Raw genomic sequence first — 25,087 nt, 5'->3', positions numbered from 1 at the left:
TGCACTTTGGGAGATCTTCACAAAAACCAAACCCAAAGCTGAAATGTGTGAGACACAGTGCAAACTGCTGCCCCACCTTCAGTTCTAATTCTGTGCATACAATATACAAACGATATTGCATATGGAGCCTCTTCTCCTGGGTACTCTGTGTGTGTGTGTGTGTGTGTGTGTGTAAAATGGAGTTTTTGCCTTTGCCTTTGGGAAAAGATTTTGACCACAGAATTGTTCTTATTAGCAGGGTGCTTCCTTTATATTTAAACCAAATACTCATTTTCCAAGACCATTTTCGAAAAGTACAGTAATATCTCTAAGCCAAAGGATCTGCATGACACATAATGGAGTGTGACAATCCACTCGATTGTGAAAGACACAGGATATAAAGTAGGGAAGGCAGCATTCATGTGATCACATTGGTTTTAAGGCTCTTCAGGAAGGAAATTGACCTAACAATGCAAACTCCTTGTAAATGATACATGTTTAGAAAGTCCCCAAACCTACTATATGAACCGGCAGCATAAATGATATATTTAATTTAAAAGTCAAAATCTTAAATGGAGAGATATGGATTTGTGGCCCTCCCAGAAGGTTTGTAGGTCCATGAACCTACAAATAGATTATATTGCTACATTAAAGTAGTCTTTTTTCCCTCTAAAGATATAAGCACCACTCTATAGTTTAAATAACTTTTAAAAATATAGCATTAAAGTCTTAGAGTTTTATAGGCAACTTGATTCCTATATCTCACTAAATCCATTGAGTTTTATTAGAAGAACTTTTTTCCTTGTTTATATCTCTCTGAAAATCATTGAAAAGAAATATGAATACATTATGGTAGACCATAGTAGACCATATTCCAGATTGGGGATTGCTTATAGGTGTTGCTAAAAATAACAATATTGTAAGATTTCATGGCAGGAACATGTAGTGGTTGGTGTATGGTCCACACCAATATAATTATGTATGTATGTATGTATGCATGTGTGTCTGTAGATAGATAGAAGTATAGATAGATAGGGATAGTGACCAGACCTGTCAGTTGATTGGTAGAGAGAACTCTTAAAAGAGGAAAGTCCTTCTGTTGTTGAAGATCAATCCATTTTTCTGCAATTTCACCAGGCTTTCAACCATCACACTAAAAGAGGCTAAGAAGTCTCCATTTTGTCATTTGGATAACTTAGGTCGTCAAGAAGATTGTAGGTTCTTTTAGGACAGGAACTCATCTTGTGTTATCCCCTTCATTCCTTCCCCCACCCCACCTAGCCCCCAGCACAGTGCATTGCCTGGCTTAGGGGCTTGATAAAGAAATGTTTGAGTTAGAGAAAAATGTAACACCAAATTCCAACTAATGCCTGTAGAGATGTGCTCTGAGACCAGCCCTCCATGTCCTAAGCTTGTGAGTCCTGACTCTCCTGATTTTCACTAAGAGGACTCATTCTGCTCTCACTGAGTATGGGTAGAAGGCAGTAACGTGCTGGTAAATGTGGCTTCCTGGGGGGAAAGCATTCTGAATGACACAATTTTACTCGTAATCTGCATCATTAACATTAGCCACATAGCTTTCTTAAGTCTAGATAGTCAAGACAATCGAGTTCTGATTTGTAATATTTGCTGACTTCAGAGGTGTTAAGGCTCAGTTTGAGCTAGCTTCAGTATATCCCTGGCAAAGGCCAATATTCCTGAGTCCTCAAGGGACAAGAGTCCCTGCACCACTTCTTTACATTCTTCAAAAATTTGCTTTTATCTTCTGTTTCCTCAAGCCTTCCCTACCTCACTCCATATAGATGTACTCATTCCATTCACCTAGCATCCCTATAGAGGCTATAGAACGCCTTTTTAATGTGTCTCCATACATAGCGTTTTTGGAAGCTGGGAGGCACCCTTAGAAGTCGATTAGTCTACCCCTCCCCTTCCCATTTTATAGATATTTTTGATAGAGGAAGAAAGAGCATCAGACTAGGAGTAAGGAGATCTGGATTTGAATCTTATCTTTGCCAGTACTTGCTATGACCTTGGGTAAGTCCCTTAATTTATGTTTTCTCTCTTGGTGATCTCATTAGCTCCCATTGATTTGACTGGCATCTCTGTAGAGGTGACTCCAGTCCAGTTTCTCTCCCAAGGAGTAATCACATATCAGCATCTGCTTAATGGACATCTCCAGTTGGATGTCCCATAGGCAGCCCAATCTTACCAGGTCCAGAAGAACCCATTAGCTTTTCTGCCAAACCTTCCCCTCTTCTGAACCTCTTTATTTCTCTTGATGGCACCATCATCTTTCTGGTCACCCAAGCCTGCAAGCTCTATGCTTCCTTCTTCTTCGCATTCACATCCAAGCAGTGGGTTACCAGGTCTTGTTGATTCTCCTTCCATAAGATGACTCCTGTGCACATTTCCTTTGCTCTATTCACACAGCCACCAGCTAGATGCAGGAGCTCTTAGCATCTCTCACCTGAACTGTTACAATAAGCACTTAATTGGTCTCCCCGCATCCAGTTTCTCCTATCTCCCAACCATCTCTGCAAAGCTGGCAAACTGATATTTCTAAAGCACAGGCTGACTATGGCCCCTCCCTGCACAAGGAGATAAATTGGTCACCTCTTGCCTCTAGAATAAGACACACACACTTCTCTGTCTTTTAAAGCCCTTCAGTGATGAGTAGGATTTCAAAAAGTATTGTTGGAAATAATAAGAATAAAAATAACTAGAATTTATATGGAGCCTTAAGGTTTGCAAAGCAATTTACAAATATTATCTCCTTTTATCCTTGTAAATACCCTCTAAGGTAGGTGTCATTATCACCTCCATTTTACAGATGAGAAAACTGAAGTAGACAGAGGTTAAATGACTTGTCTGAATCACACAGCTGCTAAGTGTCTGAGGCCTCCAGGTCCAGCTCTCTAACCCCTGTACCACCAGCTTCCTGACTCTATGAACATGGAGAGGAGAGAAGCGGGGACAAGGCCCTCATGTGTTGACTATCAAAAGAAAAAGGGCACCATTTGACTTCATTCAACGGCTCTTATTTAATGCTTTTCAGCTTCCAAAGTTCAATATTAACAGAATCTCCAAAGCACAAAATTGGGGGGGGGGGAATGACACAAGTAATCAGTCCATAATGGTTGTCTGTAACATAAATCTGATTCATTTGTGAAGGTCATCAAGAGATGGATGCACATGTGCTTATATCATTTGAAAGAAGGAGCAAGTATAAAATACTGATCTGGGAGTCTGTAATCAATTAAAAAATTATTGCCTATTAATTCCATATCCTGTGCTAGTTCGGGTGTGTGAGAGCAGAGGCAGAAAATGTGGAATTTGGAAGAAATCGAAATAAACATATGAGAAGACATTATCCTAAAGGATATTTTCAGGTCCTTACAGATGAAACAATCTCTTGGGGACAAGATTTACACATATGAAACAATCAGCAAACAGTCAATGCCAGAATATTAGCTATTGCTAAAATGTAGACTATGAAAGGTAAGGGCAGCTGGGAATATATGGATGAACACACAAATCTGTATGGTCTGAAGGTATCGGACAAAGCTTTACAGAGATGCTAGCAGATGCCACAGTATAAAGAGAGCTGGACCTGGAGTCAGGAAGACTTGAGTTCAAATCTAACCCTAGAAACGCACCCACCTCCCTAGAGTTGTATCCACCAACCTAGGGTTGTTGTGAGGATTAAATGAGATGATAATTGTAAAGTGCTTAGCACAATGCGTGGTATTACAGTAGGGTCTTAAAAAAGGCCTATTCCTTTCCTTCCTGTAGAGGAGATAATGTTTGGGTTAGGCCTTGGAAGGTGGGTAGGAACTGGATAGGCATGAAAGGCAAGAAGAGTGGGAAGGGCATTCCAGTGAGGAAGAAAATAATAAGCATAGGCTTGGAGGTAAGGTGTTCATAGAACGGGGAGGGAAGAGATCAGCCTACTTGGAACCAAAGGTTCCAGATGGGAAGTGATGGAATTATTTTACTGTAGACAAGATTACAGGGAACGGTGAAAACCAATCTGAAGAGTTAGCATTTCACCTGATGGTCATTTGTGGATCATTTGTAAACAGAGGGATGAAATGATTTGGCATGATGCAAACAAGACCAGACTTCTGGGGCCCAGGATTTATAGGTTCTTATCCTGATTCCTTCTTTGTATAACTTTGGCCAAGTCACATCATCTCTATGGGCCTTAATTTCCTCATCTGCCAAATTGGGGGGGGGGGGAGTTGGACTAAATGATATATAAAGCCTCTTCAAGTTCTAATATTTTTAGAAGAAAGTGACATCTCAGGAAGGATAATCTTCCAAGAACATGGAGAATGGCTCAGAATCAGAGAGATCACTTATATAAAACCATAACAACTGCCTCCATGTAAAAGAAGGCTCTGGATGAACTGAAGGAGAGAAATGTACCGTATACAAAATAACAGCAATAGTATAAGATAATCTGCTGGGAAGCACTCGGTTATTTTCCCCAATGCAATGATCCAATATAACTCTGAAGGACTTAAGAAAATTGCAATCCATCTACAGAAAAAGAACTGATGGTATCTGAAAACGGATTGAAGCATAATTTTTTTTTGATAGTTCCTTAATCTGAAGTTTTGTTTTTATCTGTTTTCTCTTACAACCTGGCTAATGTGGAGATGCTTTCCATAACTACTCATGCATGTATAACTTATGTTGAATTGCTTGAGTTCTTGGGGGTGGAGGGTGGGAAGGGAGGGAGGAAGAGAAGTGTAACGATTGGAATAACGCCACCTGCTGGATACTTACTGTAGAGGAGTTCTGCCCATGAAGGGAAGGTCTTTGAGGGCAAGACCAGGAGTCAGGAAGTGACGCGGGCTAGTGGGAGGAGGAAGGAAGAGACTGGCGCTCAGTCTCGCTCTCTTTTCCTCTGGACTCTGGTGGAGAAGGGAGCTAGAAATGTGCTCTCCCTTTAATAGATAGAAATCTAGGCCTTTTTCTCTCTCTTTACCAAATTCTTATTCTCCTTAATAAATGCTTAAAAGTCTAACTCTTGCTAAAGCTTATAATTTATTGGCGACCACTCATTAGATATTTTAGACAGTTTAGCTAGAATTTTAGCCCTTAACAGATGGCTGACCACGAAGAGGAAAGCTGAACCTCAGTCTTCTTCTGGTTGGGTAAGAAATTTCCCCTCCCTCTCCCTTTAACTGCTAAGTACTGGTGTACTGGCTGTGTTTTCCTTTAAATTTTTTCGAATGGACCTTTTAAACTCCCTAATTACCCTATTTTTGATTTTAGTCTGTTTAACCAGACAAATGGGAGATAAGATCATGTTAATGCTTTGTTTTTGTGGATTTTCTATTTTTCTTTTTATTTTTGTTAAAGAGCCAGCAACTTACTCACACAAGGAAATATCTCTCCCTCTCCCAACCATGCTTTTTCAGAGAAACCTGAAGAGATTCCTGCTGCTTTTCCCAGTTCCAACACTAATTGTTGCTCTAATTTTGCATGCCTGGAGGCAATGACCCACCCTCTAGAAGCTTTTAATCCCCTAGCACCTGGAGGCAAAGTGGGGGAAGAGGAATCCAGGCCTGAGTTCAAAATCAAGTCGGATTCAAATTGCGCTGGTCCCTCCCCTCCTCCCCAGACCCCACCCTCTACTCCTCCTATGGCCAAGCCCATAGCTTCCCCTGCCTGGGAAGTCCAGAGATCTGATGCGCATGCTCAACTTTTTCTACCTGCATTTGCAGCTTCAGGCTCAGCCCTTCCCCGGCCTGGCTGTGCTTTTGAGACAATCTTAGAAAACTCTTTAAATTCCAGATATGCTTGTTTTGTTCATAATTTTGCTAACCTGCTTTTGTCTTTAATTAGTAATCTTATAAAGCATTTGTATGGTGAAAAGACTGACAGACAATATAAAGGGGTTAAAGAAGAAAAACTTAAGCTGAATAAGAATGACAACCATCAACATAGTTCAAGACTCTGCTTCTTTTGCCATGGAAGGGTATATATTGTACAGAAATGTAGAAGTAAGCAGCAAGGTATTGATATGAGTATTGGGGATTTTAGATACCGAAATCAGAAGTGTTCTGAATTCACTCAGAGTATTAATGTCAGTTCAGAGGTTACATAGGATTTCTATGCTATTACATCTACATTTTGAAATTAATGGTATGGGTTTATTTTCATAGAGATTTTCATGCTTTTGAGATTGTGTTTTATACTTAGTTTTTAAAACAAGGAGAATATTTGTAAAAGCTTTTTATAGTCATGTGATCAAGTTTATATTTTATAGTACTCTTATTAATATTAAATTCATATTCATTTAGATTTCCCTAGTTTGAATTTCATTGTCTTTTATTATTCCACGTGTATTTTCTTCTATTCATTCATCTATCTAATTTTGAAACATGGTTTTGATTTCATAATACAATGTTAATTCTAGGAGTATTGTGCTCCCATATTCTGAGTTGTTTGTTTTTGTTATTTTTTTTTTCCTCAACTGATTATTTGATCAAACTCTTTAAAGCATTTCCCTGGCAAATTGGTTGCCATGGCAAGTGTAAATTGATTCTAGAAGTATTATTTTTGATAAGCATATTCCCAAAAAAAAAAAAAAAGAGGGGAACATTTATAAAAGTTTTCTTTTTTCAAAAAAAAAAAGTTCTTTGAGATTCTGTTGTGCTTTAACTTGTATTTAAGTATGTTCTGATTTTTCACAAAAGTAATTGTATACTAAGTAAAAAAAAGGGTATTATTTGAAATTGTTGCATAATTATATATTATATTTTGAGTCAAGATGTATTCGCATTTTTTGCAATCATTTATTATCCTCAATTTTAAATCCATATGAGACTTGGATTATGGGAACTTATCATTTAAGACATTAATTGCCTTTATTCTGAGTTATCAGATGCCAGTTGGCCAAGATGCCATCCAATCACAAGAGGAATACATGCAAGAGCAGACACTGAACTGTCACATGAGGGGAGACATGCATGAAGTCAAGGTATGGCCGAGGGAACGGCTTTTGACAAATGTTGAGGTTGGATTCTCTTGGTTTAATATTTTATTCTCTTTTTCCCCACAATATTGTACAGATGGCTGGAAGTATTCATCCCACCCATCTCACTTCTACACCTGGCTTCTATGCTCCCTCCTATATGCCTGATGCCATGGACATCTCAATCCCATGCATCTGATTAAGTCTGACTCAGTTTCTTCCAATATGTTCGGTGGCATGGACATATATTCCATCCACCTATTTTAAGCCTGGCATACTGCATGGGCAGTACATATTGCTCAAGTGTGGGAATGCTCATATCCCATCATTTCTCTGTTCTTTTATGGTAACCCCCATAATTATCTCAGGTGTCATGATAAATAACAGTGTTGAATTTGGCCTTGACACCTGTTACCAATTATATTAGATTTTCTAATTTCTCATAATGGCATGAGGATAATTAGGCAGATGATGCAAAAAGTGATGAAACAAAGATAAAAATTATTTTTAAAAAATTAATATCGCACCAATTGTCTTCTCAATTACTCCCCATAAGGGGGGGACTATAGTAATATTATAATTTTAAAGAATGGTTCAATTTTTGTTTTATTATATGTTTCATGTGTAACAACTAAGATTCTGAATTCCCTTAGACATGTTTTTGAGAACTTTCATTGTTTGATTTGATTATTGACAAAGCTATTTTAAAGTTGTGTTAAACTCAATTTTGTAGGAAATTTTCCTGGCTGATTACCAGCATCCACACATCAACCCCTGAAAAGACTTCCATTCCACGACTACACCTAGAGGACATCTGAGAAAAGACTTTCAGAGACTTTAAATGAACAGTTTTGATTTGTTCTTTTTGTTGGTTTTTTTCTCTTTCTGTTATAATATACACCATCTGTAACATGTATTCTCTGCAGAGGCCCTCCCTTTGCAAGACTAATGTCAAAGCGTCGGTTCATGAGGACAAAAAAAATCGCCCCTCTGGACAAAACTTTCCTCTCTTCCTTTTCTATATTGTTGTTCACATATTATTAGTTAGCAATAGTTATCATATTGTTTTTACTGTTCCATCAAGGAAACATTTTGTTTCTTGAGGAACAACAGGGGGGACTGTAACGATTGGAATAACGCCACCTGCTGGAGACTTACTGTAGAGGAGTTCTGCCCATGAAGGGAAGGTCTTTGAGGGCAAGACCAGGAGTCAGGAAGTGACGCGGGCTAGTGGGAGGAGGAAGGAAGAGACTGGCGCTCAGTCTCGCTCTCTTTTCCTCTGGACTCTGGTGGAGAAGGGAGCTAGAAATGTGCTCTCCCTTTAATAGATAGAAATCTAGGCCTTTTTCTCTCTCTTTACCAAATTCTTATTCTCCTTAATAAATGTTTAAAAGTCTAACTCTTGCTAAAGCTTATAATTTATTGGCGACCACTCATTAGATATTTTAGACAGTTTAGCTAGAATTTTAGCCCTTAACAGAAGTTGGAGCACAAAGTTTTAAAAAAAATTGATGTCAAAATTTGTTTTTACATATAATTTGGAAAATAAAATTCTAAACAGAAAGAAAAAAGAAAGAACAATCAAAAGCAAAACCACCCTGAGGTTTTACCTCACACCCAGAAAGTCAGCAAAGCTGACAAAACATGGGAAGAGCCAGTGTTGGAGGGGCTGCCAAACAGCTGGCACATGAAGGTTGGTAGAGCGGTGAAGGAGCATTACCATCCTGGAGGTTATGCAGAAAAAGTGGCTAAAAGGAACCTTTGAGCCAGAGGTTCCACATGGAGGCCCAGATGCTGGAGTGTGCTGGAGTCAGCTCAGCTTAGCTTCGGAGAGGTCAGCATGAGCCCTGACACTTCAGAAACCAGCCAACCCTACAAAGCAGGGCTTGATTGGTGGCTTTGTTGATTGTCTAGACTTAAGAAGGCGATGGAGAAATTTTTTTTTTTTTAGTGAGGCAATGGGGGTTAAGTGACTTGCCCAGGGTCACACAGCTAGTAAGTGTTAAGTGTCTGAGGCCGGATTTGAACTCAGGTCCTCCTGACTCCAGGGCCGGTGCTCTATCCACTGTACCACCTAGCTGCCCCCACGATGGAGAAAATTTTAACCAGGAAGTTCATGTTCCTTAAAATTTACAAGAGTGTGCTGCAAACAAGTTGGTGGTGGTTGTTTTTGAGAGCCTCTTTTAAGCGTTTACCAGTACTTTGCTTGCTCCACCTCTTTGTGACCCCATTTGGGGTTTTCTTGGCAAAGACACTGGTGTGATTTGCCTTGTCCTTTCCCGGAATTTACCAGCATGTCTCAGCATATATCCCAAGAAGGTAATTAACCAAAAGAAAGGTTCTATATACACCACGATATTTATGGCAACACTTTGTGTGGTAGCAAGAATTAGAAACAAAGTAGATGCTCACCAGGAAGGGCTAAACTTTGAATGTCACAGAATAATAAGTGATACAAGAAACAAATAGGAAGAGTTGAGAGACACATGGAAAGGTTTACATGGAGTGATGCAAAGGGAAGTCAGAAGAGCCAGGGAAGCTTTATACAAATAGACTACCACCACATAATGGAAAGTATAAGCACAAAACAATAGAAAAGGAATGCTGGGACATTGTAAAGAACAAGCACACCCCCCCAAGAAAAGGTAGGAGAAGACATCTCCTTCCACTTCTCAGCCCACATGTGTGTGCAAGGTGGGCAGAGGGTGCAGCATCAAGGGTTCCACAAGTGGGGAGCATTGCATAGGATGTCACCATTTTTAAAATGGATGGATCAGTTTTGCCCATTTTCCTCTTCCTTTTATTCTTTTTAAAATTATTCATTATTCGGGGTGATTCTCTGAGAGGGGGATAGGAAAGGATACAGAAGAAAATATAAGAAGTGTAAAAAAATCAATAAAAATCTATTTTAGATCAAATAAACTGTAATGCTCCTGCCTCAGGAGGGGTTGGTGCTGAAGGACAGCTCTGTGACTTTGTGGACATGCAGAGAGACATGACTCCTAATTGACTGAGAGACCCCCAAGTCCATGACTTTCTATATGGTGGATGTGAGGGAGAGAGACATAGTAGAGACTGTGAGAGAGCAGAGTTCAAGAGAGAAAGGAGAGGAGGGATGCTGCAAACTCTTGAATGTCTAATGGCAGTCCTAAGAGCCATGGTATGTGGAGAAAGCAGGCCCCCTAATACATCCCTTGATTTGCAGTTTTTATCTTGAATTCCTAAAAGAACGTCATATCCCATAGAGTGAAAATGTTATATGTAATATATGTGTATATATGGCATATATGTAGAGTATATATGCAGGTTACAAATATATATACATGGTATGTGTATAAATGCCATGTCTATGCATATATATGTATAGTATACATGCAGATTACAAATATTTTACATGTAATACATATGTATGTATATGGACATAAATATGTATACACATATACATAATTCTATCCCAATGCCTCTCTTGAAGATGAGTGAGTGGAATAACACCTAGTAATACCCCCCCCCCAATTCTACTCTAAAGTGGAAAGAATAGCTTCTCTTAGAGAAACAGAATGGGGTGACCTAGATCTTATCCATAGCCCTATAGCATGGGCCCCCTTGGGCCTATTCACATATTCCAGGCATCATCTTTAGCCATCTTCTTCCCCATCGTCCCTCCCCATGGCCATCTTACACACTATTTCCAAATTAAAACCATAGAATGTCAGAGTGGGAAGGAGTCTGAGAACCTGCCTAGTGCAATCCCTTGAGCATTTTCTGACCCAACATTCTGCACAGCCCAGCACTGTGATCTTTAGGTCTCCAATGTGTAACGTGATAGCTTTAGCAGCTCTCACCCCACTGGAAAGGCTCCAAGGACTGGGCAGGTAACTGAGCACATGTCTGCCCCAGGAGTAGCCTTGATTAGCTTGAAGGGGCCATCATCAAGAGATTGGCCACAAGATGCTATTTTTTTCTTTTAGGTGCAGCAACTCAAGAAGGCCAGGTGATGGTGACTGTACTTGGCATTTATGGAGGGGGTGCTTTCACTGGAGAAATCACAGATATTTTAAAGAAATAAAGACAGTTCCCATGTAAATTTGCATTATGCAAATTCAACCTTATGTAAAGAATTCTGAAAGACGCTCACATTCCAAAAAACCACCTATGTTAACTTTCCTGTACTTTGTCTCTGTTTCCCACCCTCCAAAAAAGCCTAAAAATACCAGCCCCCCATGACCTTGAACCATGTGCTAGCCAGCCAGCCAGCCCCTTCCCTCCTCAGCACCACCCACTTCCTGCCCCTTCCCTTCCTCTCTTCCCCACAGCCAATGGCAAATTCGCCTTGTGTAAAAATCCGCTTTACTTAGAGGTCTGATCCACTTCCCGAAAGTAAAAAGTATTTATGGAGCAAGATCATCTAGGGCGCACCATTTCTCTTCAGTCTTCCTTCAGCACTCTTAGTCTGTAAAAGAGAGCCCAAAGCAATGATAGCATAAAATAGAATTTGAACTTGCAGAAGTTTCCTGGGGTTATCTAGCACTTTCATGGTCTCTTGTCTTGTCAAGTGTTTTCTAGTTTTGTTACTCTTCACAAGTCCTGTCGATTTTCCCTTTGAAATGTCAATCCCATCAGTCCCTCTCAGTGGGCTTTCCTTGCCAGCCCCAAGCTCAGGCCTCTATCAGCACAAGCCTGTATCATTGCACTAGTCTGTGACCTGAGCTCTCTACCAATGATGGCATCCTTCATCCTGCTGCTGGTCTGCCTTCCCCCCCACAGCAGGGCTCTGCTCCTGTCAGTCCCCCAATTAAAAGCCAACCATGGCTTCCCTACTGCCTACTGAGTGAAGTCTAAATTCACCGAGTAAAGCTTGTCCTTTTCCAATCTGGCCCAAACCAAACTTTTCTGCTTTATTTTCTACTGTTTCTCTCTGAGTCCCACACTGGATTAATTGCTCACACATACACATACATATATACATATATGTATATATGCTTGTATATGTGTATATATGTGTATGTGTGTATATATATATACATACATACGTACACATATATTTGAGATTTGCCCCTTATTAACCTAATATTTTTCTAAAATTACCTCCCTACTACAAGTATCTGGACACCTGGGTGGTACAGTAGGTAGAGCCCCAGACCTAGAGTCACAAAGACCTGAGTTCAAATCCAGCCTTAGATACTTACTAGTTGTGTGAGCCTGGGCAAGTCATTTAACCTCTGCCTGCCTCAGTTTTCTCAACTGTAAAATAGGGTTAATACTACTGCCTACCTCCCAGAGTTGGGATAATATTTGAGATAATATTTGTAGAGCACTTTGTAAATCTTAAAGTACAATGTAAAAAGATATTAATATCATTCCTGACATCTCCACCTTTTGAAATCCTACTCATCGTTTAAGGCTTAGCCAAAATGCCAACTTGTCCACTTGAGTCTTCTCTGATCACTTCAGCCTTACAGCTGGTTTATAAAGTATTTCTCTCACGCTGCCGTCTGTTGCCATCGGTTTGTATACATGGTCCATATTTCCAGAGGTCTGCTGGACGTTTCTTTCTGAAAATTCTGCTGGCCCCTCAACGTGCCTAAAACCAGCCTTATCTGTCCTCACAGTCCAGCTCCTTCTGACTTCCCAACCTCCATTAACAAAGCCCTTGTTCATCCTCTTGGTCAGGCAAGAGACCTTGCAGTATTCCTGTACTGAACACTGGAAATTCCTCCTTTCTTGTGTGTGTGTGTGTGGGGGGAAGGGGTCTTGCATCCTCCCCTTCCTGTCCATTCTCATTTGTCACCTCCCCAAACCCAAGTCCTCATTGCCTCCAATCTAAGCTATGACAGCGCTCTTCTCACTTCCCACATCTCCTCATTCACAAAAGCTCTTTGGTTTGCTCATGAAAGTGCTTCACAAGTACAACCTCATTCATTCCTACAAATAGCTCACACAACAACCCTGCATGCTATTATGGCTCTGATTTTACAGCTGAGGAAATCGTCACCTGGAGGCTTGCCCAGGATCCCACAGTTACTGATTGTCTGAAGAAGGATTTGAACTCAAGACTTTCTGAGTCCAGGTCCCGAGTTCTTTCCAATGTTCCACTTAGCTGCTTCCACTTCCAGATCAGAATCATTGTCAGAGCTCTACCTGCCAAGGAAAACCCAGGAACTATAGGAACACAATTACCAGACACTTTTCACACAATTAAAATCAGATCTAAACAAATGAAAAAATATCAATTGCTCATGGGTAGACTTAGCTAATAAGATAAAAATGGCAATTCTACCTAAATTAATTTCCTTATTTGGTGCCATACCAATCAAACTACAAAAAACTTATTTAATGGAGCTAGAAAAAATTATAACAAAATTCTTCTGGAAGAACAAAAGGTCAAGAATATCAAGGGAATTAATGGGGGAAAAATGCAAAGGAAGGGGGCCTAACCATACCAGATCTAAAACTATATTATAAAGCAGCAACTATCAAAATTATTTGGTACTGGCTAAGAAATAGAGTAGTGAATGAGTGGAATAGGTTAGGCACACAAAACACCATAGTAACCGAATATGGCAATCTCCTGTTTGATAAACCCAAATACTCTAGCCTCCAAGTCCTCACTTTTTGACAAAAACTGCTGGGAAAATGAGAAAATAGTATGGCAGAAACTAGGCAAAGAACAACATCTTACACTGTATTATGTAACGATTGGAATAACGCCACCTGCTGGAGACTTACTGTAGAAGAGTTCCGCCCAAGAAGTGAAGGTCTTTGAGGGCAAGACCAGGAGTCTTTTCTTTGGCATCAGGAAGTGACGCGGGCTAGTAGGAGGAGGAAGGAAGAGACTGGCGCTCGCTCTCACTCTCTTTCCTTTGGACTCTGGTGGAGAGTGGAGCTAGAAATGTGCTCTCCCTTTAATAGATAGGAATCTAGGCCTTTCTCTCTCTCTTTACCAAATTCTTATTCTCCTTAATAAATGCTTAAAAGTCTAACTCTTGCTAAAGCTTATAATTTATTGGCGACCACTCATTAGATATTTTAGACAGTTTAGCTAGAATTTTAGCCCTTAACAATTAGGAAGTAAAGTCAAAATGGCTATAAGATTTAGACAAAAAGGGTGATACCATAGAAAAATTAGAAAAGGAAGGAATAGTTTACTTGTCAGATCTATGGAGAGGGGAAGAATTTATGACCAAAGATGAGATAGAGAACATTATGAAGTGCAAAATGGAACATTTTGATTACATTAAATTAAAAAGGGTTTCCAAAAACAAAACCAATGCAAACAAGATTAGAAGGAAAGCACAGGGGGCAGCTAGGTGGCACAGTGGATAAAGCACCGGCCCTGGATTCAGGAGGACCTGAGTTCAAATCTGACCTCAGACACTTGACACTGACTAGTTGTGTGACCCTGGGCAAGTCACATAACCCTCATTGCCCTGCAAAAAAAAAAAAGGAAAGCAGAAAAGCTGGGTAACAATTTTTACAGCCTGTGTTTCTGATAAAAGACTCATTTCTAAAATATAGAGAGAATTGAATCAAATTTATAAGAATACAAGTCATTCCCCAATTGAGAAATGGTTAAAGGACATGAACAAGAGGTTTTCAGATGAAGAAATTAAAGCTATCTACAATCATATGAAAAAATGTTCTCAATCACTACTGAGTAGAGAAATGCAAATTAAAACTACTCTGAGGCACAACCTCTTACCTATCCAGTTGGCTAATGTGACAAAAAAGGAAAAAAGATAAATGATGGAGAAGATGTGGGAAAATTGGAATGCCAATGCACTGTTGGTAGAGTTGTGAACTGATCCACCCATTCTGGAGAGCAATTTGGAACCACATCCAAAAGGCTATAAAACTGTGCATACTCTTTGACCCAGCAATACCACTACTATGTTTATATCCCAAAGAGATCATAAAAAAGGGAAAAGGACACACATGTACAAAAATATTTATAGAAGCTCTTTTTGTGGTTGCAAAGAATTGGAAAGTGAGGGAATGCCCATTGTAAAAAAATAATTATTACTAATCTAAACTGAAAAAATTATATAACTGGATTTATGAAAAATTATGATTATATGAAAAATTACAAGTTTAGAGAAATTATAATTGGGACGTAAGTCCTGCCACAGTCGCCATTCAAATGTAAAAATATTTTAACTGATTTGCCTAATTTGGGGGGACTAATCTGTGGATGACTAATCTGGGGATTTTTGACTATTTGGCTATCTGACTGCTTTTAACTTAGCATGGGGGGCAGCTAGGTGGCGCAGTGGATAGAGCACTGGCCCTGGAGTCAGGAGTACCTGAGTTCAAATCCGGCCTCAGACACTTAACACTTACTAGCTGTGTGACCCTGGGCAAGTCACTTGACCCCAATTGCCTCACTAAAAAAACAAACAAACAAACAAACAAACAAACAAACAAAAAAAACTTAGCATGGGCCGTTTATAAAGTTCCACCACACTGCTCCATTCCCAAAATTGATAAGCAAAGGATTAAGAAGCCTCTTAACTAAATAATCAAAGCAGAGTTTATTTATGAGATACTATTTAAAATTATGAATACAGGGAAATAAAATGTACAACCTGTTGACCTCTCTTTTCTCTGTTCCTGTTCCTTCTCATCTGCCGGCCTCCCTGAGTCTTCTTGTCCACACCCCCTCAAATCTTGTCAGCTGGCCTCCAGTCCTCCTGTCAGCCCCCCTAAGTCTAACCCCCAGGTATATATATATATATATTTTTTTTTTTTTCTCCATTCAAATCTTGGGGCTTTTTGCACCCACAGACCAAGCTAATCTGCCAGTCAGGGCTGGGACTGGGGCTGGGGGGATGCTCGAGCATCACATGCCTCAGCACAGGCTACAGCAGAGCCCCGGCCTGGATGAGCCTAGGATCTCTCTCTCAGATAGCTCCACTCAGGGGGGAGGGAGCTCTAGCTGTCTGACCTGGTGTCTTGTACAGCCCATGGGGCTTTTTGGCTCAGCTGAAGCAGAGGGGGAGGGGCACCAGCATCTCCCAGACAGAAGAGACCCTCAGGGCCTAAGGCTTTCTAATCTCAGCCCAAAGGTAGGGTCCACAAATCAAAATAAATTTCCACACCATCAATTAGGAAATAGCTAAAGAAGTTGTGGTACACAAATGTAATGGAATACTATTATGCTGTAAGAAATGATGAGCAGGCAGATTTCAGAAAAACTTAGAAAGACTTACATGAATTGATGCTGAGTGAAATGAGCAGAACCGGGAGAATATTGTATACAGTAACAACAATATGATGTAATGATCAACTGTGATAGACTTTAGCTTTTCTCAGCAACACAATGACCCAATACCAAAAGACTCATGATGGAAAATGCTCTCAACATTGAGAACTAGAAAATCTGAATGCAAATTGAAATATACTACTTTCACATTTGGGTTTTTTGTTTCTTTTTTCTTGTGTTCTTTTTTTTCCTTTTGATCTGATTCTTTTCTCACAACCGACTAATATGGAAATGTTTTTAACATGATTGCTTGCTGGTTTGGGGAAGGAGGGAGAGAAGGAAGGGAGAGAGAAAACTCTGGAATTCAAATATTGTTTTGTTTTTGTTTGTTTGTTTTTTTTGCGGGGCTATGGGGGTTAAGTGACTTACCCAGGGTCACATAGCTAATAAGTGTCAAGTGTCTGAGGCTGGATTTGAACTCAGGTACTCCTGAATCCAGGGCTGGTGCTTTATCCACTGAGCCACCTAACTGCCCCCTTGGAATTCAAATCTTATAAAAATGAGTGTCGAAAACTATCTTTATATGGAATTGGAAAAAAAATACTATTTTTTTAAAAAGAATCTTTATCAAAGTTAAAAGATAATTTAAAGGTCATCTAATCCAAAGCTTCTTAAACTGTGGGTAGTGACCCCACATGGGGTTGTGAAAAATTTGGCAACAGTCAAAGGCTATTTCTACCTATTTTATATACCAATAAACCTGGGGTCATGTAAAAATTTCTTGGGTGAAAAGGAGTCACAAGTGGGAAATCCAACACTCTCCTTGCCCTTCTATTTCAATCAAGGTAAATTTTTTCATAAAAGTTTTGACAAAAACTACATAAAGGGTTACAAGAACAGCCCAGTCATTATCCACCACTGGTTTTCTTTGATTAGAACTTGGGCTGAAACCAAGGTCTCTACACACAGATAAGGAAACTAAGGCCTAGGGGGCAGATAGGTGGTGCCATGGACAAAAAGCCTGAATTTGAAACCAGCCCATAGGTTACACTAGCTGAGTCACCCTGTTTACCTCAGTTTCCTCATCTGTAAAATAATATGGAGGAAAAAAATGGCAGACACTCCAATATCTTTGCCAAGAAAACCCCCAAATGAGGTCACAAAGAGTTAGTCTGGACTGAAATGACTCGACAACAAAAAGGCCTAGAGAGGAAAGGGGAAATGCTCCAGTGTATTTGTTCAAGTGGGAGTCCTGGGTGTAGAACCCAAGACTTGCCTCTACTTATTGAACTTTCCATTATATCATGCCAATATCCTGTGTGTTTTTAAAAATTATTATTAGGCCACTACTGTGTTTTCTAAAATTAATTGCTATTACTATAGTTTATAAAAACATTTAATTTATATGTTAATTGCTATTGCATCAGTTTGGACAGTAAGCATTTATTGTTAATTAATATTCCATATATACCAGTCAAGAATTGACCGCGTGGCAGTTAGCATTAGCAGGAGAAAAGCCCCCCACCCACACACAAGGTCTCAAGGAGATTTCAGAAGACTTACAAAACCTACACTGTCCTAAGAGGGAGCCAGTGTGAGTGTCCCCACAGCCAGTCCATGGCTCAGCCAAGGGTTTTAGCCTCTTTTGATAGAGGCAGGTCATTATACACAGATCAAAGGTAATTGGCTAGCATCATGGAATTCCATTGGTTGACATGACTTGATGGTGGTCTACATTAAAATGAACTCTACAGATGTCCATCATCTAGGTGAGGTCCTTCACTGAGCTAGACAAAAGAGTCTATCTCCATTTCTTTTGTTTTCTTGGGTTCAGCCTAAGCAAGAGCTGAACTTTTTGATGTTGATGGGGAGGAAGAAAGGACTGAAACTGATCTCTGGGTTGCCCCAAGAAATTCATTATTAATATTATTATTTTTTTTTTTGGTGAGGCAATTGGGGTTAAGTGACTTGCCCAGGGTCACACAGCTAGTAAGTGTTATGTGTCTGAGGCTGGATTTGAACTCAGGTTCTCCTGATTCCAGGGCCAGTGCTCTATCCACTGTGCCACCTAGCTGCCCTAAGAAATTCATTATTAATAATTATTTTCTCATACCAGGAAAGTTACTTCAACCCTGGAATTCACCAACTCAACTCAAAAGGACCTTCTACCCCCTGGAACCCCTCCCTCTGATTGGAGGGTTGAGATGCCCAGGCCAGGCATCTCTTAATTTCCCACAAAGCTGTGCTCCCCCTGACTTCTCCATCATACACCTGAGACCTTTTCTCCTCTCAAAGCAGGCTCCCACTTCTTGAAGTGTTTCCCTGTTCCCCCAAGAGCTATTCCTCAGCTCCTACAGAAAATATAATTCGTGACACTGATCACTTGGCACCAAGAATGTGTCACCTTCCAGTTTTTACCATCTATTTATGTATGCCTTGATTCCCATGGCCCAGAAGAGTGGTTTGCAAATAGTAGAACTGTAGAATGTTACATCGACATCTGACCATTTTGAAACTAATCGTAGACCAACATCTTACACCATATGCCAAAAAAGGTCAAAATGGGTACATGATTTAGACATAAAGGGTGATACTATAAGTAAATTAGGAGAGGAAGGAATAGTTTACCTCTCAGATCTGTGGAGAGGAGAAGAATTTGTGACCAAACAAGAGATAGAGAATATTATGAAATGTAAAATAGATGATGTTGATTACCATCTCATACCTATCAGATTGGCTAATATGACAAAAAAGGAAAATAATAAGTGTTGGACAAACTGTGGAAAAATTGGAACACTAGTGCATTGTTGGTGGAGTTGTGAACTGATCCAACCATTCTGGAGAACAATTTGGAACTATGTCCAAAGGGCTATGGGGATATGCATACCCTTTGACCCAGTAATACCACTACTAGGTCTATATCCCAAAGAGATCACAAAAAAGGGAAAAGGACCCACATGTACAAAAATATTTATAACAGCTCTCTTTGTGGTAGCAAAGAATTGGAAATCAAAGGAATGCCCTGAACAAGTTGTGGTATATTAATGTAATGGAATACTATTGTGCTATAAGAAATGATGAGCAGGCAGATTTCAGAAAAACCTGGAAAAACTTACATGGACTGATGCTGAGTGAAGTGAGCAGAATGAGGAGAACATTGTACACGGTAACAGCAACATTGTGTGATGATCAACTGTGATAGACTTAGTTCTTCTCAGCAATACAATGATCTAAGACAATTCCAAAGGACTCTTGATGGAAAATGTTCTCCACATCCAGAAAAAAGAACTGTGGAATCTGAATTCAGATTGAACCATACTATTTCTACCTTTTTTTCTTTTTTGATTTTTTTCCCCTTTTGTTTGGATTCTTCTTTCACAACATGACTAATGCAGAAATAGGTTTGATATGATTGTACATGTGATTTAATGTGATTGCTTTCTGTCTTGGACACAGGGGAGGGAAGGGATGGAGGGAGAAAAATTTGGAACTCAAAATGTTATAAAAAAAACAATTGTTGAAAATGATCTTTATATGTAACTGGAAAATAATAAAATACTTTTATGATAAAAAAAAAAGAAGGGGCAGCTAGGTGGTGCAGTGGATAGAGCACCGGCCCTGGAGTCAGGAGGACCTGAGTTCAAATCCGGCCTCAGACACTTAACACTTACTAGCTGTGTGACCCTGGGCAAGTCACTTAACCCCAACTGCCTCACAAGAAAGAAAGAAAGAAAGAAAGAAAGAAAGAAAGAAAGAAAGAAAGAAAGAAAGAAAGAAAGAAAGAAAGAAAGAAAGAAGGGGCAGCTAGGTAACACAGTAGATAGAGCACTGGCCCTGGATTCAGGAGGACCTGAGTTCAAATCCACTCAGACACTTGACACTTAACTAGCTGTGTGACCCTGGGCAAGTCACTTAACCCTGATTGCCCCACCAAAAAAAGAAAGAAAGAAAGAAAGAAAGAAAGAAAGAAAGAAAGAAAGAAAGAAAGAAAGAAAGAAAGAAAGAAAGAAAGAAAGAAAGAAAGAAATTTGACCATTTTATGTGATAGGCGGGGAGCCTGAGATCCAGAAAAATTAACTGATTTTGTCCAAAATGTTACACAGTCTGTTCATAGGAGCACAGTTTTAGGGCTAGAAAGGACCTTGTTGGTGTTTTTCAGTCATGTCTGACTCTTGGTGACCCCATTGGGGTTTTCTTGGCAAAGATACTGGAGTGGTTTGCTATTTCCTTCTCCAGCTCATTTTACAGATGAGGAAACTGAGGCAAACAGGGTTAAATGACTTGCCCAGGGTCACAGAGCTAGTAAGTGTCTGAAGCCAGATTTGAACTCAGGTCTTCCTGACTTGAGGTCCCGCACTCTATCCACTGCACCATCCAGCTGCCCCAAGAAAGGACCTTAGAGGTCGTGTAGCCCAGGCTCCTCATTTTACAGAGGAGGAACTGAGACCCAGAAAGGAAATTATTTGCTCCTGTCAGACCATAATAAATTCCTTGACATCAGGGACTGTGTTTTGCTTCTCTTTGTAGCCATAAGGCACTTTACCTTTACCAAGCACCTAGCCTTGATAAATATTTATTGACTGACTGACTGACTGACTTTCCCCAGGCCACTATGATTCAAATCCAAGGCCTCTGCCTCCAAATCTAGGTCTCTGTGTCTTCATGATAGCAAAGGCTTGACGGTCGTTGTGAGCATTTAACGGGGAAGGACTTGAGAGATCACCAAGCCCCTTCCTATCGTTTTACAGACAAGGAAACTGAGGCCCGGAGAAGGTGAAGTGACCTTTCCGAGGGCCGCAGCGCCGGTGGGTAGCAGAGGCAGGATCTGAACCCAGGTCTCTGGACTCCTAGTTGATTGTGCTTTTCAGTTCGCTACAGGAGGCTGACCTTGAAGGAGGAATGAATGAAGGTGCTGGACCCAAGAAGAAGAGATCTGAAAGGTCAGGAATCTCCCAGTGGGCACTGGGGTTGGGGCTGGGTCAAGGAAAAGCAGGTGAGGCTTCTCTGGATCCTAAATGGCCACAGGCTCAGGGGCCTTGGAGATCATCCTATAAATTCAGCTCGAGTGCTATGACCCCTCCCCCCCATTAAGTTGCATTAATTTCCTGTCCACCATAAAAGAATGAATAAAAGCATTTATTAAACGCTTATTGTGTTCAAAGCATGGGCAGTGCCGGGCATACCAATAGAAAAGTGTTATGCGGGGATCGCGGTCTAATGGTGAGATCACTGACTAGCCATGGGAGGTAGGATGTAGCTGGGAGGAAGGGCGCTTCAGGGGGCGGAGCCCAAAGGCTTTACACTGGGGGGGGGGGGGCAGGGAGGAGTCTTGGAGGAAGAACAGGATTCTCTGAGTGGTGTGAACCTCCTGCCCCGTGCGTGCGGGGCATAGTGCTCTGTGCTAGGGATGGAGGCACCAGAGGGAAAGACCCCTGCTCTCTTTTGCAGGGCGGACAACTCTATTTCTATCTCATCTATGCTTCCTTCTCCATCCCCACCTCCGGCTATACTTGTGCCTCCATCTACCACGTTGGATCATCTGTACCTCTGCATGCGTATGCACAGAAACACAGGCATATATTTACATATATAAATAGAAGATAAACGAAACATGAATAACTAGCTCTCCATCCTCGCATCCATCTATCAATCATCTACCAATCATATCTCTCTCTCATCTAATTGGCCCGCGGACAGTCCTCTGGGCCCAGAGTCAGAAAGACCCAGTTCAAATGTGACTTGCCGACACTTCGCAGCTGTGTGACCCTGGGCAAGTCCCTGCCCCTGCCTGCCTCGGTTTCCCCATCTAGCCCCCGGAATGTTGTGAGATAAAAGGGGACTCCCGCTGTTGCCTACAAGAGGCCTGTGGATACAAAATAACCAGCTGCGCGCCTGGAGACCAGGGAGGCTCAGTGTCACGCAGGGAGCCCCCTGGAGACGGGCAGTTTAGTCCTGGGAGGGGGCATGCGCAAAGGCCACTCTCTGGGCATTGAACGCCGCACTCAGTAGCGGGTTCCAGGCTGGCATGGTCGGACAGCGGCCGCTCTCGGGGCCAGGGGATTCCCGAGTCGCCGCTGGCCAGCCCCACGCAGGAATGCTAAGCCTCTCCTAAGGTCCTGGCCGGACTCCCAGGAAAGCCGAGCAGGGGGATTTCCACCTGCCCCCGGGCTCACCCTCGCAGCCTGCTCCGCGTCCAGGCCCCGCCCCCCACATGCCCCGCCCACCTCTCGGTGTCTCTCCTCCTCGCCCAGTCCTCTCGGAAAGGACGTCCGGCGTGCTCGTCCTTGCGCGTGCGCGCGCGCTGAGGGCGGGGCTGAGCCCTCGACAGGGCCAGCGCGCAGGCGCACTCTCGGAAGGAGGCGGCGGGCGGGAAGCCTGAGGGCCGGCGGGGTCTTTGAGAACAGCGGGGTAAGAGTCTGGACTGGGGAGGAGGGAGGCTAGCTTGTGAGGCCGGCCCGGCTCCCGGCGTGCAAGAAGGGGAAGGAGAGCGGGGGCAGCCGGCCTCCTTCGTGTGGCTGGGACCGTATGGGATGTCGTGGCCTCCAGCCACGGGGAGAGCGGCGGGGGGGGGGGGGGGGACCGCCCAGGGCGCATGCGCAGCGCGCTTCTCACCTCTGCGCCCCGCCGCGGGTTTCCCCCCCCCCCGCACCTTCTGTTCCCCAGATCCCTCCCCCCACGGCCCACAGCCGAGAGGGCCCACGCAGCCCTCGGCCACCTTTCCCCCACTCTACCGAGGAGGACACCGAGTCCCCGGAGCCGCCCCGGGAATGTAACAGACATGCCCCCCCCTTCCCTCCCCCCGCCCCGGGGATCGGTTCCGACCCTGTTCGGGCCCCACGTCACGGGAGGGAGGAGACAGGACCTTTAACAGCGAGCGTGGACAGAGCTAGTGTAGCCACGGAAACCCCAAAGGAAGGTGCCGTGACTGGCCCCATTTTACGTAGAGGGGCATCTTCTTTAGAGCCTGCTGTATGCCAGGGACTGTGCTAGAGGCAATCTCACGACGGTTACACCGTCTAGGAAGTGCCCAAGGCAGGATTCGAACTCGGATCTTTCCCGCTGCACCACCTGCTGCTCCCTAAATCCTTTTATATGGCTGCAGGAGCACTGCTATGTGTTTATCACCGTCAGTGAGCATTTAGGAAGTACTCACTATGCAAAGATAGGCCTTGGTGTTAGCAAGACCTGAGTTCAAATCCTGCTTCAGACACTGTGTTAGCCTGAACAAGTCACTTAAGCTTGGCCTCAGTTTCATTATCTATTAAATGGAGATGATAGTAACAGGACCTACCTCACAGGGTTATCTGAGCTTATTAAATGAGGAATTAAATAATACATAAAGCACTTTGCAAACAGTACCTTGTACAACAAACACCAACAGCTAGCATTTATAAATACTGAGGTTTGCAGAGCTCAGGTGTGATGCCACTTGATTGGCTCATCATTATAAACTATTATAATTCCATTGATAAAAGATACCCACAGACTGTGTCTACACAGTTGTTTTACAGGAGAAGGCACCAGCCACTCCTGGGAATGACCTTTTGCACAAAGTGGCCCTTGATTCTAAGATTTGGCCACGGGTTGGAGTCTGGATTTCCAGGTGCAAAAGTTATGTGAAATCAGCCAGAATTGTGATCCAGCCTGGGGGGGGGGCTGTCTCACCTTTTTACCCAGAGGAAGGAAATATGTACCAGAAGTTCATTGTCCTTTTTTTTAATTAATTTTTTTTACTACTTCCTCCCACCAAATCTACTTACATTAAAAAAAAGAAAAATCTAGGCCTTGTAACAAATAGGCGTAGGCAAGTAAAACAAATGGACATAGTTTTCTGCTGCTTGGGTCCGAGTTTTCTGGTAGTGTTAATGATTCTTAGATGACTTCTCCTTGATCCATTTTGTAGATCAGTTGTTTTCAATAGGAGATAATTTAATGGTTTTTTCTTCGGTATTTCAAATTTGTTTTAGTATTTTTTGTCTCATGGAGTCATTTATTTTGTTTGTCCATTCTAATTTTCAGGAAGCTGTTGATTGTGTAAGATTTTACACCTTTTGTGCTAAACTGGTTTTTTCCTATAGAGTTCTCATTTCACTTAGATTCTCCTTTTTTAATCTCTTCCAGAAATTTTAGTAGACATTGTGGACAAGCCATAGTTTTATACCTATGGATCAGTCAGCCGTCACTGGGAAATTATTTATTACCTCTCGGCTTATACACTGGGTGTCATTTCTTTTTTTTCTTTTTTTTTTTTTAGTGAGGCAATTGGGGTTAAGTGACTTGCCCAGGGTCACACAGCTAGTAAGTGTTAGGTGTCTGAGGCCAGATTTGAACTCAGGTCCTCCTGACTCCAGGGCCGGTGCTCTATCCACTGCGCCACCTAGCTGCCCCTGGGTGTCATTTCTTATTGTTGGTGTTGTCTTCTGTTCATTCGTGTTTCACGATTCCCTTCCAGAATTGGGCCTTTTTATCAGGCCTTGATGGGGCTGCAGGCCTAGCTTTGGTGTCCATTGTCTTATTGCTGGCCCTCTAGTGTCTGCTGAGACCATAGTGCTCCCAGGTGCCAGGCTCAGCTCCATGCTCCTGGCGCACAGTGCTGAGAGCCCTTTGAGGGAGGCAGGGGCTGTAGGACTGACTGACAGGTAGATGCCTTACCAGGTTGGCCACCTTCCCTCCTACTCTGCCCCGCCCGGGTGCTTCTTTGCTCTTGGCTTTACTTACTGGGGCCTCCCGGCTGCTGGCTCTTAGGCTGGGGGAGCCTGACGGCCCTGGTTGCTTCATTCCTGCTCCTTTGGCTGGGCTCCCTTTGTGCCTCCAGACTTCAAGGCATCTCTTTTGGGTGATTGAGGCTGAAAGAAGGGGCTCCTTGGGGGTTCTCCCTTTATTTGGTAATCACTGATTGGTCTGCTCCTCTTTTTTTTTTT

General features: G+C 42.1%; 1 protein-coding gene across 2 annotated transcripts in view; it reads left to right on the top strand.

The window, feature by feature from the left end:
• The first annotated feature begins 22,460 nt into the window (after positions 1 to 22,460).
• The window catches only part of ALG6 (ALG6 alpha-1,3-glucosyltransferase), a 53,483-nt gene continuing 50,856 nt past the window's right edge, over positions 22,461 to 25,087 (top strand). For both annotated transcript variants that reach the window (XM_044004893.1, XM_044004892.1), the window contains exon 1: positions 22,461 to 22,574. The gene's annotated coding sequence lies outside the window, so the exon portion shown is untranslated. The remainder of the gene's footprint in view (positions 22,575 to 25,087) is intronic.

This window comes from Dromiciops gliroides, chromosome 4, assembly GCF_019393635.1.
Source record: "Dromiciops gliroides isolate mDroGli1 chromosome 4, mDroGli1.pri, whole genome shotgun sequence".
Classification (NCBI taxonomy): domain Eukaryota; kingdom Metazoa; phylum Chordata; class Mammalia; order Microbiotheria; family Microbiotheriidae; genus Dromiciops; species Dromiciops gliroides.
The sequence above is the reverse complement of the archived record's forward strand: the minus strand, read 5'-3'. Positions and strand labels throughout refer to the sequence as shown.